This window comes from Hyla sarda, chromosome 3 (assembly GCF_029499605.1).
Source record: "Hyla sarda isolate aHylSar1 chromosome 3, aHylSar1.hap1, whole genome shotgun sequence".
In the NCBI taxonomy this organism is placed as follows: Eukaryota; Metazoa; Chordata; class Amphibia; order Anura; family Hylidae; genus Hyla; species Hyla sarda.
In genome coordinates this window covers 22,739,848-22,754,640 of record NC_079191.1, presented here as the reverse complement: position 1 = coordinate 22,754,640, position 14,793 = coordinate 22,739,848, and the positions used below count along the sequence as shown (strand labels likewise).

The 14,793-nt window shown below is 44.4% G+C and overlaps 1 protein-coding gene across 4 annotated transcripts in view; it reads left to right on the top strand.

Annotated features, from left to right (window-relative positions):
* The first annotated feature begins 4,607 nt into the window (after nt 1-4,607).
* OPN5 (opsin 5) overlaps nt 4,608-14,793 on the top strand; it is a 99,685-nt gene continuing 89,499 nt past the window's right edge. For 3 of the 4 annotated variants that reach the window (XM_056563862.1, XM_056563861.1, XM_056563863.1), the window contains exon 1: nt 4,608-4,878. The gene's annotated coding sequence lies outside the window, so the exon portion shown is untranslated. Of the gene's footprint in view, nt 4,879-6,918; nt 7,024-14,793 lie in introns of all 4 variants that reach the window. The other variant, XM_056563865.1, reaches the window with a different exon arrangement.

Sequence of the window (14,793 nt, the reverse complement as noted above, 5' to 3'; positions counted from 1 at the left end):
GCTTAAGGGGTTAAGCGTACTGTCCTGTAAATGACCGTGAACATCGGAGTGATGCTCGCATCATGCGCGACTGGTCCCGGCTGCTAATCGCAGCCAGGGACCCACCAGTAATGGCTGACATCCGCGATCGCACGGATGCCTGCTATTAACCCCTCAGATGCCGTGATCAATACAGATCACGGCATCTGCAGGAGTGTGGTCAGAAATATGAATGATCTGATCGCCCGCAGCGCTGCCGCAGGGATCTGATCATCCAGAATGGCGCACAGAGGTCCCCTCACCTGCCTCCGCTGCCTTCCATGGGTCTTCTGCTCTGGTCTGAGATCAAGCAGACCAAAGCAGAAGATGACCGATAACACTGATCACTGCTATGTCCTATGCATAGTACTGAACAGTATTAGCAATCAATGGGGACTATTAGGGTGCGTTCACAATGAGGAATTTAAGAGGAATTCACAAGGAATAATTTTTAAAGGGGTATTCCAGGCAAAAACTTTTTTTTATATATCAACTGGCTCCGGAAAGTTAAACAGATTTGTAAATGACTTCTATTAAAAAATCTTAATCCTTCCAATAGTTATTAGCTTCTGAAGTTTTCTGTCTAACTGCTCAATGATGATGTCATGTCCCGCGAGCTGTGCATGATGGGAGAATATCCCCATAGGAACTGCACAGCTCCCGGGACGTGAGTCATCAGAGAGCAGTTAGACAGAAAACAGCAACTCAACTTCAGAAGCTAATAACTATTGGAAGGATTAGGATTTTTTAATAGAAGTAATTTACAAATCTGTTTAACTTTCCGGAGCCAGTTGATATATATATATTAAAAAAAAAAAAAAAAAGTTTTTGCCTGGAATACCCCTTTAATATTAATTACCACTACAATTTTTCTGTTTTTACTGTTATTATTGATATTACTACATTTGGTTATTATCTCATTATTATCTCTATTATTCTGTTATTAATATTGTTATCATTATTATTATATGAATAATACTATTTTTCTAGTAGACTGCTATAGTTTTTATTATTCTAATTATTATTATTTATTTATTTATTATTACTACAATGTTTTTGGTGTGACATTTTTGTTATTATTTGGTCATGTTCACACACACAAAATAACATCCAATTATTTTCCCGCAATGGACTGAAAAGAAAAAAAAACTGGCAGTAAGGATAGAGCAGCCATTTTTTATTTGGGTGTGGGGGTGTTGAAACATGGCCTTAGACTGGGTTTACAGATAGAAAAATGGTTAAATATAATACAGAAAAACAATCATTATAATATTATACAACACAATGGTAGAGACTCGTTACAGAAGCGAATCCAACCGGAAAAAGGAAAGTATTCCACCGTCCTTTATACTTCCCCTTCCAGCTGGATTCACTTCTGCCTTTGGCACATTTTGTGCTGCAGAGAATCTGCAACGTAACTGCAACATGTTTATACTTTGTTATCATACTCATCAATATTTTTATTATTGCACTTTTATTACATTTACATTATTAGTGTTAGCTTATTTTTGTATTACTATTTTATTATCAATATTGCTTTTACTTTTATTTTCTTAATTGTTATTACAGTGATCCCTCAACTTACAATGGCCTCAACATGCAATAGTTTCAACATACAATGGTCTTTTCTGGACCATTGTAACTTGAAACCAGACTCAACATACAATGTCCAGACAGTTCAGATCTGTGATAGACCGGTCAATGGCTGGAAGAACTGACCAATCAGAATGGGCATTTTACTGGTAAAACATCTGTATTACTGAAGTGCATGCACTGACTGGCTGTCTGGTAGCGCCCCCTACAGTACAGGGAGGTATTACATGTTCTGTACTCTTTACCTGTATTACTGAAGTGTATGCACTGACGGACTGTCTGGTAGCGCCCCCTACAGTACAGGGAGGTATTACATGTTCTGTACTCTTTACCTGTATTACTGAAGTGCATGCACTGACTGGCTGTCTGGTAGCGCCCCCTACAGTACAGGGAGGTATTACATGATCTGTACTCTTTACCTGTATTACTGAAGTGCATGCACTGACTGGCTGTCTGGTAGTGCCCCCTACAGTACAGGGAAGAATTACATGTTCTGTACTCTTTACCTGTATTACTGAAGTGCATGCACTGACTGGTGTCTGGTAGCGCCCCCTACAGTACAGGGAGGTATTACATGTTCTGTACTCTTTACCTGTATTACTGAAGTGCATGCACTGACTGGTGTCTGGTAGCGCCCCCTACAGTACAGGGATGTATTACATGTTCTGTACTACTCTTTACCTGTATTACTGAAGTGTATGCACTGACTGGCTGTCTGGTAGCGCCCCCTACAGTACAGGGAGGTATTACATGTTCTGTACTCTTTACCTATATTACTGAAGTGCATGCACTGACTGGTGTCTGGTAGCGCCCCCTACAGTACAGGGAGGTATTACATGTTCTGTACTCTTTACCTGTATTACTGAAGTGCATGCACTGACTGGTGTCTGGTAGCGCCCCCTACAGTACAGGGATGTATTACATGTTCTGTACTACTCCTTACCTGTATTACTGAAGTGTATGCACTGACTGGCTGTCTGGTAGCGCCCCCTACAGTACAGGGAGGTATTACATGTTCTGTACTCTTTACCTGTATTATTGAAGTGCATGCACTGACTGGTGTCTGGTAGCGCCCCCTACAGTACAGGGAGGTATTACATGTTCTGTACTCTTTACCTGTATTACTGAAGTGCATGCACTGACTGGTGTCTGGTAGCGCCCCCTACAGTACAGGGAGGTATTACATGTTCTGTACTCTTTACCTGTATTACTGAAGTGCATGCACTGACTGGTGTCTGGTAGCGCCCCCTACAGTACAGGGAGGTATTACATGTTCTGTACTACTCCTTACCTGTATTACTGAAGTGTATGCACTGACTGGCTGTCTGGTAGCGCCCCCTACAGTACAGGGAGGTATTACATGTTCTGTACTCTTTACCTGTATTACTGAAGTGCATGCACTGACTGGCGGTCTGGTAGCGCCCCCTACAGTACAGGGAGGTATTACATGTTCTGTACTCTTTACCTGAATTACTGAAGAGCATGCACTGACTGGTGTCTGGTAGCGCCCCCTACAGCAAAGGGAGGAACTACAAGTTCTGTACTACTCCTTACCTGTGCCAGGGTTAGCTGCACCAAGTAAGGGTGGCTCCATTTGGGACACTGTGTGGACTTTATAGGACCCTGAAGAAGCTCCTGTCCTCTACATAAACCATTGTTTCCCAACCAGGTAGCCTCCAGCTGTTGCAAAACTACAAATCCCAGCATGCCCGGTCAACAAACGGCTGTCCGAACATGCTGGGAGTTGTAGTTTTGGAACAGCTGGAGGCACCCTGGTTGGGAAACACTGACATAGATTATATGGAAGGACTTGTTTTATCTATATTAGTTATCTACTGATTTTTCTTTAATCCTCACTTTTTCCTATTTTTGGATGACATTTTGGGGCTTCAGAACCAATTACCAGGTTTCCATAGAGTTCTGGTCTCAACATACAATGGTTTCAACATACAATGGTCGTCCCAGAACCAATTAATATTGTAACTTGAGGGACCACTGAATTATATATTTTTTATTATTATTTTGTACATCAATTATTATGTTATATTTTATTACATGGTTGTTATTATTATTATTATCATTATTATTATTATTATTAGTAGTAATAATAATAATAATAATATCAGTATATAGTATAGTAGTATGGTATACAGTATTAGTATAACATGTATTATATATTAAGAAATTCTATCATATATTAATATATATTATTTATTTATTTCATGTTTACTGTAAATTAGAGAAAAAGAGAAAAAAAAAGAAAACAAACAAACAAACAAAAAAATAAAAATAAATAAATAAATAAATAAATAAAAACACACAACCAAGCAATAGTATGGGTATTTTTTTTATAAAAATTTTTTTTATTTGTTTTTATTTTTTATTTTATTTTTTCTCTTTTTCTCTAATTTACAGTAAACATGAAATAAATAAATAATATATATTAATATATGATAGAATTTCTTATATATGTTATTTATTTTTTTTTGTAGAATTTCTTAATATATAATATATGTTATTTATTTATTTATTTTTTTAGCCTTTGCTGGACTTACCACAAGTCCTCTTTAATTAATTGTCTTCTTATAAGTTATTATAGTAATCACAATTATTATTCTTTTATAACTACTATTATTATTGTTAATACTATTCTACTATTGTTGTTGTTGTGATTAATAAATAATAATAATTATATATATATATATATATATATATATATATATATATATATATATATACTATTTTCATGTCTACTGTCAAAAACGAAAATACAATGAAGCAATATCATGGATATTTTTTTTTTTAACCCTTTCCATGTATAACTTTTTTTTTATTCCTACTTTTACTGTGTATCCCCACATTTAGTAGTGTATCCTCTGCAGCATGCCTCCCATGCTGTGTGTTTTGGTCAGTGCAGGTATCTCAGCTGATCCCCCCTCCTCCATGCTGGGGTTAGTAGTGGGAGCACCGCCCAGCACATATTACTGCACAGCTCACACTGGTCCCAGATCCCAGTCCCTGTCCTGTCTCCCTGAGGAGTCCTCAGCTCTGGATCTCTCACCATTGCCTGGGCTGGATCTTATATAAGGAGGCTGCACTGAACCTGCAGGACACAAGGAGATCCAGGACTGGACACAAGTATCTTGGACCTGTAACCCCAGCCTTGTGGAGCAGAGGGGCTGCACCCAGTGCATGGGGGGAAGAGAAGCATTGGGATGAGATAGAGAGGTGTCCTGCCTGCAGTATGTGAAGTCTCCATCTGTACAGGTAAAAGTCCATCTATCTCCATGTGTCACCTCTCAGCTCTGCTACATGTCACATTGTATACATTGTATCTGCTCTGCTTCATCTACTGACATCATCTTCTACTGAATTATAATGTATAGTTACTTGCTGAAATGTATGTAGGTATGTATGATTAGATAGATGGATAGATAGATAGATAGATAGATAGTTGTATGTTTACAGTACATCAGTGCTCTCCAACCTGTGGCTCTCCAGCTGTTGCAAAACTACAACTACCAGCAGACCCTGACAGCCGCAGGCTGCTGGGAGTTGCAGTTTTGCAACAGGATATGATAGATAGATAGATAGATAGATAGATAGATAGATAGATAGATATGAGCTAAATAGATAGATAGATATGAGATAGATAGATATGAGATAGATATGAGATAGATAGATATATAGATATGAGATAGATAGATAGATAGATATATAGATAGATATGAGATAGATAGATATGAGATAGATAGATATGAGATAGATAGATATGAGATAGATAGATAGATAGATATATAGATAGATATGAGATAGATATGAGATAGATAGATAGATAGATAGATAGATATGAGATAGATAGATAGATATGAGATAGATAGATAGATAGATAGATAGATATGAGATAGATATGAGATAGATAGATAGATAGGTAGATATGAGATAGATAGATAGATAGATAGATAGATATATAGATAGATAGGTAGATATGAGATAGATATGAGATAGATAGATATGAGATAGATAGATAGATTTGAGATAGATAGATATGAGATAGATAGATATGAGATAGAAAGATATGAGATAGAAAGATATGAGATAGATAGATAGATAGATAGCTTTGCGATGGATAGATAGATATGAGATAGATAGATAGATAGATATGAGATAGATAGATATGAGATAGATAGATAGATATGAGATAGATAGATAGATAGATATGAGATAGACAGATAGATATCAAATAGATAGAAAGATAGATAGATATGAGATAGATAGACAGATATGAGATAGATACATAGATATGAGATAGATAGATAGATAGATATGAGATAGATAGATAGATAGATAGCTAGATAGATAGATTGGCGTTGTTTGCTATATTCAACAGGTTTATCAGCAGTCCCATGTAACCACATGCATCATAATATCACAATAAGCTGTCATCTGGTGCTGGACTAGAAACAGAGATAACAGCAGAAAACCTGCACATCATATGAATTGTGCTGATAGAAAATCTTGTTCTGCTTGTTCATGTTTACATGCAGATGTGGCAGAGCTAAAATGTTATTTCTAAAAAATAAAAATTAGAAAGGGTGGGGGGGGGAGGTCCTTTGTGAATCCTAATAGATCGGTTAATTTTGTTCAGCAATTCCTGTTTATAATGGCAGATGACATAGCTCTCTTTTATGAGAATGACTGGTGGCAAATGGCATATTCAGCTCCTCTACACTAGCTTGGCACTGTTGTATGTATACAGTATATCAGTACTCCCCAACCTGTGGCTCTTCAGCTGTTGCATAATTGGGAGTTGTAGTTATGCAACAGCTGGAGAGCCACAGTTTTGCAACAGCTGGAGAGCCACAGGTTGGGGAGTACTGATGAATGGGTATTAAAGGGATTATCCAGGATCTAAAAAAAAAAAAGAAGCTTCCTTCCTTCAAAAACAGCACCACCACCTGTCCTCAGGTGGTGTATGGTATTACAACTTGGCTCCAAAGGCTGTCTGGGCATGCTGAGAGTTGTAGTTTTGCAACAGCTGGTGGCGCACTTTTTGTGAAACACTGATATAGAATCTTCCAAAATCTGTTTATAAAACTTGGGGGTGAAGTGGAATGATGGTTAAGCCTCTTATGAAATATGGAGGTAACTAGCATGGAAGACTCAGACGCGATCCATTCTACCTGAATGAAGGGGTTTGTAAGAGTTAAATATTCTTAGTTTCGTATTAAGGACACGTAGCATGAAATCCTTCAACAACCGCACCATATATGGCTGATTTATGTAAGTTTATTGTGTCATTTGCAGTGAACTAGAACAGTGTTTCCCAACCAGGGTACCTCCAGCTGTTGCAAAACTACAATTCCCAGCATGGCCAGACAGCAGGAGAGACAGGAGGGTGAGCAAGAACAGGTGAGTCAAAGAAGGAAAGATTATCAGTAATAGTGAGTAGAGATAGGAGATTCTGGGGAGAAAAAATCAGATTAAGAAGATTACAGGTGAGGCAGGAGAGTCAGGGGTTACAGGGGAGGCAGGAGAGTCAGGGATTACAGGGGAGGCAGGAGAGTCAGGGATTACAGGGGAGGCAGGAGAGTCAGGGATTACAGGGGAGGCAGGAGAGTCAGGGATTACAGGGGAGGCAGGAGAGTCAGGAATTACAGGGGAGGCAGGAGAGTCAGGAATTACAGGGGAGTCAGGAGAGTCATGGATTACAGGGGAGGCAGGAGAGTTAGGGATTACAGGGGAGGCAGGAGAGTCAGGGATTACAGGGGAGGCAGGAGAGTCAGGGATTACAGGGGAGGCAGGAGAGTCAGGAATTACAGGGGAGGCAGGAGAGTCAGGAATTACAGGGGAGTCAGGAGAGTCATGGATTACAGGGGAGGCAGGAGAGTTAGGGATTACAGGGGAGGCAGGAGAGTCAGGAATTACAGGGGAGTCAGGAGAGTCAGTGATTACAGGGGAGGCAGGAGAGTCAGGGAATACAGGGGAGGCAGGAGAGTCAGTGATTACAGGGGAGGCAGGAGAGTCAGGGATTACAGGGGAGGCAGGAGAGTCAGGGGTTACAGGGGAGGCAGGAGAGACAGGTATTACAGGGGAGGCAGGAGAGTCAGGGATTACAGGGGAGACAGGAGAGTCAGGGGTTACAGGGGAGGCAGGAGAGACAGGTATTACAGGGGAGGCAGGAGAGTCAGGGGTTACAGGGGAGGCAGGAGAGGCAGGGGTTACAGGGGAGGCAGGAGAGGCAGGGATTACAGGGGAGGCAGGAGAGTCAGGGATTACAGGGGAGGCAGGAGAGTCAGTGATTACAGGGGAGGCAGGAGAGTCAGGGATTACAGGGGAGGCAGGAGAGTCAGTGATTGCAGGGGAGGCAGGAGAGACAGGGATTACAGGGGAGGCAGGAGAGACAGGGGAGGCAGGAGAGTCAGTGATTACAGGGGAGGCAGGAGAGTCAGGGATTACATGGGAGGCAGTAGAGTCAGTGATTACAGGTGAGGCAGGAGAGTCAGGGATTACAGGGGAGGCAGGAGAGTCAGGGATTACAGGGGAGGCAGGAGAGACAGGGATTACAGGAGAGACAGGCTATACAGGGGAGGCAGGAGAGTCAGGGATTATAGGGGAGGCAGGAGAGTCAGGGATTACAGGTGAGGCAGGAGAGTCAGGGATTACAGGGGAGGCAGGAGAGTAAGTGATTACAGGAGAGGCAGGAGAGGCAGGGATTACAGGGGAGGCAGGAGAGGCAGGGATTACAGGAGAGGCAGGAGAGACAGGGAGGCAGGAGAGTCAGGGATTACAGCGGAGGCAGGAGAGTCAGTGATTACAGGGGAGGCAGAAGAGTCAGGGATTACAGGGGAGGCAGGAGAGTCAGGGATTACAGGGGAGGCAGGAGAGTCAGTGATTACAGGAGAGGCAGGAGAGGCAGTGATTACAGGGGAGGCAGGAGAGTCAGGGATTACAGGGGAGGCAGGAGAGTCAGGGATTACAGGGGAGGCAGGAGAGTCAGTGGTTACAGGGGTGACAGGAGAGTCAGGGATTACAGGGGAGGCAGGAGAGTCAGGAATTACAGGGGAGTCAGGAGAGTCAGGGATTACAGGGGAGGGAGGCAGGAGAGTCAGGGATTACAGGGGAGGCAGGAGAGTCTGGGATTACAGGTGAGGCAGGAGAGTCAGGGATTACAGGGGAGTCAGGAGAGTCAGTGATTACAGGGGAGACAGGAGAGTCAGGGATTACAGGGGAGGCAGGAGAGTCAGGGATTACAGGGGAGGCTGGAGAGTCAGGGATTACAGGGGAGGGAGGCAGGAGAGTCAGGGATTACAGGGGAGGGAGGCAGGAGAGTCTGGGATTACAGGTGAGGCAGGAGAGTCAGGGATTACAGGGGAGTCAGGAGAGTCAGTGATTACAGGGGAGGCAGGAGAGACAGGGAGGCAGGAGAGTCAGGGATTACAGCGGAGGCAGGAGAGTCAGTGATTACAGGGGAGGCAGGAGAGTCAGGGATTACAGGGGAGGCCGGAGAGTCAGGAATTACAGGGGAGGCAGGAGAGTCAGTGATTACAGGAGAGGCAGGAGAGTCAGGGGTTACAGGGGAGGCAGGAGAGTCAGGGGTTACAGGGGAGGCAGGAGAGTCAGGGATTACAGGGGAGGCAGGAGGGTCAGTGATTACAGGGGAGTCAGGAGAGTCAGGGATTACAGGGGAGGCAGGAGAGTCAGGGATTACAGGGAAGGCAGGAGAGTCAGGGATTACAGGGGAGGCAGGAGAGTAAGGGATTACAGGGGAGGCAGGAGAGTCAGTGATTACAGGGGAGGCAGGAGAGTCAGGGATTACAGGGGAGGCAGGAGAGTCAGGGATTACAGGGGAGGCAGGAGAGTCAGTGATTACAGGGGAGGCAGGAGAGTCAGGGATTACAGGGGAGTCAGGAGAGTCAGGGATTACAGGGGAGGCAGGAGAGTCAGGGATTACAGGGGAGGCAGGAGAGTCAGTGATTACAGGGGAGACAGGAGAGTCAGGGATTACAGGAGAGGCAGGAGAGTCAGGGATTACAGGGGAGGCAGTAGAGTCAGGGATTACAGGGGAGGGAGGCAGGAGAGTCAAGGATTACAGGGGAGGCAGGAGAGTCAGGGATTACAGGGGAGGCAGGAGAGTCAGGGATTACAGGGGAGGCAGGAGAGTCAGGGATTACAGGGTAGGCAGGAGAGTCAGGGATTACAGGGGAGGCAGGAGAGTCAGTGATTACAGGGGAGGCAGGAGAGTCAGGGATTACAGGGGAGGCAGGAGAGTCAGTGATTAAAGGGGAGGCAGGAGAGTCAGGGATTACAGGGGAGTCAGGAGAGTCAGGGATTACAGGGGAGGCAGGAGAGTTAGGGATTACAGGGGAGGCAGGAGAGTCAATGATTACAGGGGAGGCAGGAGAGTCAGGGATTACAGGGGAGACAGGAGAGTCAAGGATTACAGTGGAGGCAGGAGAGTCAGGGATTACAGGGGAGGCAGGAGAGTCAGGGATTACAGGGGAGGTAGGAGAGTCAGTGATTACAGGGGAGGCAGGAGAGTCAGGGATTACAGGGGAGGCAGGAGAGTCAGGGATTACAGGGGAGGCAGGAGAGTCAGGGATTACAGGGGAGACAGGAGAGTCAGGGATTACAGGGGAGGCAGGAGAGTCAGGGATTACAGGGGAGGCAGGAGAGTCAGGGATTACAGGGGAGGCAGGAGAGTCAGGGATTACAGGGGAGGCAGGGATTACAGGGGAGGCAGGAGAGTCAGGGATTACAGGGGAGGCAGGAGAGTCAGGGATTACAGGGGAGGCAGGAGAGTCAGTGATTACAGGGGAGGCAGGAGAGTCAGGGATTCCAGGAGAGGCAGGAGAGTCAGGGATTACAGGGGAGGCAGGAGAGTCAGTGATTACAGGGGAGGCAGGAGAGTCAGTGATTACAGGGGAGGCAGGAGAGTCAGGGATTACAGGGGAGGCAGGAGAGTCAGGGATTACAGGGGAGGCAGGAGAGTCAGGGATTACAGGGGAGGCAGGAGAGTCAGGGATTCCAGGAGAGGCAGGAGAGTCAGGGATTACAGGGGAGGCAGGAGAGTCAGTGGTTACAAGGGAGGCAGGAGAGTCAGTGATTACAGGGGAGGCAGGAGAGTCAGGGATTCCAGGAGAGGCAGGAGAGTCAGGGAGTACAGGGGAGGCAGGAGAGTCAGGGATTACAGGGGAGGCAGGAGAGTCAGGGATTACAGGGGAGGCAGGAGAGTCAGGGATTACAGGGGAGGCAGGGATTACAGGGGAGGCAGGAGAGTTAGGGATTACAGGGGAGGCAGGAGAGTCAGGGATTACAGGGGAGGCAGGAGAGTCAGTGATTACAGGGGAGGCAGGAGAGTCAGGGATTCCAGGAGAGGCAGGAGAGTCAGGGATTACAGGGGAGGCAGGAGAGTCAGTGATTACAGGGGAGGCAGGAGAGTCAGTGATTACAGGGGAGGCAGGAGAGTCAGGGATTACAGGGGAGGCAGGAGAGTCAGGGATTACAGGGGAGGCAGGAGAGTCAGGGATTCCAGGAGAGGCAGGAGAGTCAGGGATTACAGGGGAGGCAGGAGAGTCAGTGGTTACTAGTGTTGCTCACGAATATTCGCAATTCGAATATTATTCGCGAATATCGCATATTCGCGCATTCGCGAATTTAGCGAATATAGCGCTATATATTCGTAATTACGAATATTCGTTTTTTTTTTTTAGTTTTTTTTTTTTTTCACAGTACACATCACAGTGATCACCCCTCTCTGCTTCCAGCTTGTGTGGTGTAAAGAAGGCTCTAATACCACTGTGTGAGACTGGCGTGCGAAAATTCGCATATGCGAAACTTCGCATATGCGAAAATTAGCATATGCGCATTTTCGCATATGCGAATTTTTGCATGTGCTAATTTTGTATATGCTAATATTCACATATGTTAATTTTCGCATACGCGAAGTTTCGCATATGCGAAAATAAAACGAGAATATAACGAATATGCGAATATTCGCGAATATATGACGAATATTCGTCCATATATTCGCGAATATTCGCGAATTCGAATATGGCCTATGCCGCTCAACACTAGTGGTTACAAGGGAGGCAGGAGAGTCAGTGATTACAGGGGAGGCAGGAGAGTCAGGGATTCCAGGAGAGGCAGGAGAGTCAGGGTAGATAGGAGAGGTAGGAGAGTCAGGGATTACAGGGGAGGCAGGAGAGTCAGGGATTACAGGGGAGGCAGGAGAGTCAGGGATTACAGGGGAGGCAGGAGAGTCAGGGATTACAGGGGAGGCAGGAGAGTCAGGGATTACAGGGGAGGCAGGAGAGTCAGGGAGGCAGGAGAGTCAGGGGAGGCAGGATATTCTGCATGGACAGGTGAATCAGTAGAGGTAAAATAGTCTGGGACCAGATTCTAGGATTCAGCCCCTGTGTTATGCTGACAGTTCTCATAGGACATCTGCAGGTTATTATAAGAAGTACCCTGCATTGATAAACCCTTTGTATAGCAGGGAATCCCTCTTATGCAATGTTCTGATATAACCCTGACATACACTATATACAGAAGGTTTTCTGTGCTCTCTCCTCCTTTGCCTGCGGTGAATCCAGCCTTGAATATAAAGAAGAATTCTAGTAAAATGAATGGGCAGGGAGGGGGATGGGAGCAGCGTACAGAACATCTGCAGGGATTATACCTGCCACCAATTTATTACTATCTATATGAATTCCCGATTAGAGTCGTCTACAAATATGTTTAATATTGAGGGGAATTTTAGTGCCCTCTTGTGGTGCATCATGGAAACCCCTGTTCTTACCAGCTGTCCTGCAGGCTAGTGGCAACGCTTATTATACAGGCTAAGTATTGCACCTACGCACATATTTAAAGGGGACATCCATAGAAAGAGAAGATTGTAGTTACAGCTTCACAATTGTCTGTTTTACATGGGTTTTGTGGGGCTGCTCTGTAGTTCTCTGCACAGGGCATGGTGGGGGGACACAAAGAAAAAGTAATTTTCAAACAGTGTGCCTCCAGCTGTTGCTAAACTACAACTCCTAGCATACCCGAACAGCTGTAGGCTGTCGGGGCATGCTGGAAGTTGTAGTTTTACAACAGCTGGAGGCACATTGTTTAGAAAATACTTCAAATGCCAGATTAACAGTTTATCTCACTCCCCTTACCAACCCTGCCCCTGCTCGATTGACAGTCAGCTGGAAGCCGAGCCCTGTTTTCAAATCGTGCACCTGCCCACAATTTGTATACACAGCACAGGATTGAGATTTGGAAACAGGGCTCGGCTTCCAGCTGACTGCCAATCAAGCAGGGATAGGAGGAGGAGCGAGGAGGTGTTCCAGTCCTCCACATCTTCAGGGGCTCGGAAACGCCTCTTTGACACTTTGCACTAGAGAATAAAAGCATTCTTCTATGTTATGGATACAAAGACAGATATATATATATATATATATATATATATATATATATATATATATGGTACCATGTGTCTCCTTGTCCTTACAGCATCTTACAGTGTCAGCAGTTTGGGACGTGAAATGCAGCTGACAGATTCCTTTTAAATGGACACTGTCATTAAAACTAATTTCTGCTATTGCACTCCTTATGGTAAATAAAAAAAAATCTTTCTAATGTACTTTGTTAAAAAAAAAAGAGGTTTTCTATGTTTTATTTGTGTTTAAAAAAAAGCTGCCACTAGGTGTCTCCCTACTTGTCCAGAGCACATTTTCACCCGTCTCTTGCACAGACTTTGAACTCCTGCTGGCCTGGCAGAAGTCCAAAATCAGGAAATGCAGTCTGGAGTGCAGCCTTAGCCAATCATAGCTCATCTCACACTGAACAGTGAACAGCTCTGGGCTGTGTGTAGCAGAGTGAGGGAGGAAGTTCTCCCCTGTATGGCTTCAGATGATGTCACACCTGCTGGGGAATCTGACTAAGCAGAGAATCAGGAGCAATATCAAGGTAGAAAACTATAAAATAATAAAAATAAAGGCAGGGGGTGGTTCCTCATGATGGGGCAGTGACCTTGGAGGATTATAAAATGTAACAAGATCATGAGAGGTACTCTTTAAAGCAATTTGCAGTATACGAATGACCTTTATAATATTTTCGTGCTTCACTTTGCGGTAATAAAAATCTGCGCCAGGGGTGGAGGCTCTGAACAGAATCAGTCTTCTTCCTCCTCTGGCAGCTTACAATATAGAAGGAGATTTATCATTCTTTTCAAACGTATGGCTTTTAAATGACAATTTTTTTTTTTACTTTTGATTATGTGCGACCTATTTATCAAATAGTCGCACAACCTTGATAAATAAATTGCATGAAAAACTGGGAAACCTGCTTACAAAAGCATTTTTTTAAAGCAGGAAATGTTTCCCTTATGTTAATAGCCGAAGTTCTTTATCAACCCTGTGTGAATGTGTGTGTCTGAATGTGTATGTACTGTAAGGCTTCGTTCACATGACCGCTGTCTCCTGTTCATATTTTCTCCGTTATTGCCTTCTAAACAGACCCTTCTAATAATGGATGCAAACTGATACAAAGGGATGCCATTTAGTGGCATACATTTACATCAGTTTTTCATCCGATAGTATCAGCCATCGGCAGACTCCCGCAGCCAGGACTACTACTTCTCCCATCATGGAACAGACTCCTTTACATGATGGGAGTAGTAGTTCCCTGGCTGCAGGAGTCTGCAGGTGGCTGGGGAGGCTACATTAGTGTTTGTACTACTACCCCCATCATGGAACAGAGTCTGTACCATGTTGGGGGTAGTAGTACAGTGGATAAGGAATTGATCGCACTGGGTCTCACTTCTGAGACCTGATGCAATCAGCAGTTATAAAGCAGGGGAGTAAGCGGCATGCTCCGTTCCCCTGCAATGTATATACTACTGTGTAAACTTTCATTTTTAAATCCCCCGCCGGGAGCCCTGAATACACAGCACCGAGGAGCCATTCAGGGCTCCCGGTGGGGTTTTTAAGCTGCTACTTTGTCCACCAAATTTATGCCCCCCCCCCCCATGCATTTTTATAATAATTTATTGTCCCCAGTGTGCTTATAATAATTTATTGGCCCCAGTGGGTTTATAATAATGCATTGACCCCGTTGTGTTTATAATAATTCATTGGCCCCAGTGTGTTTATAATAATTAATTGGCCCCAGTGTGTTTATAATAATTAATTG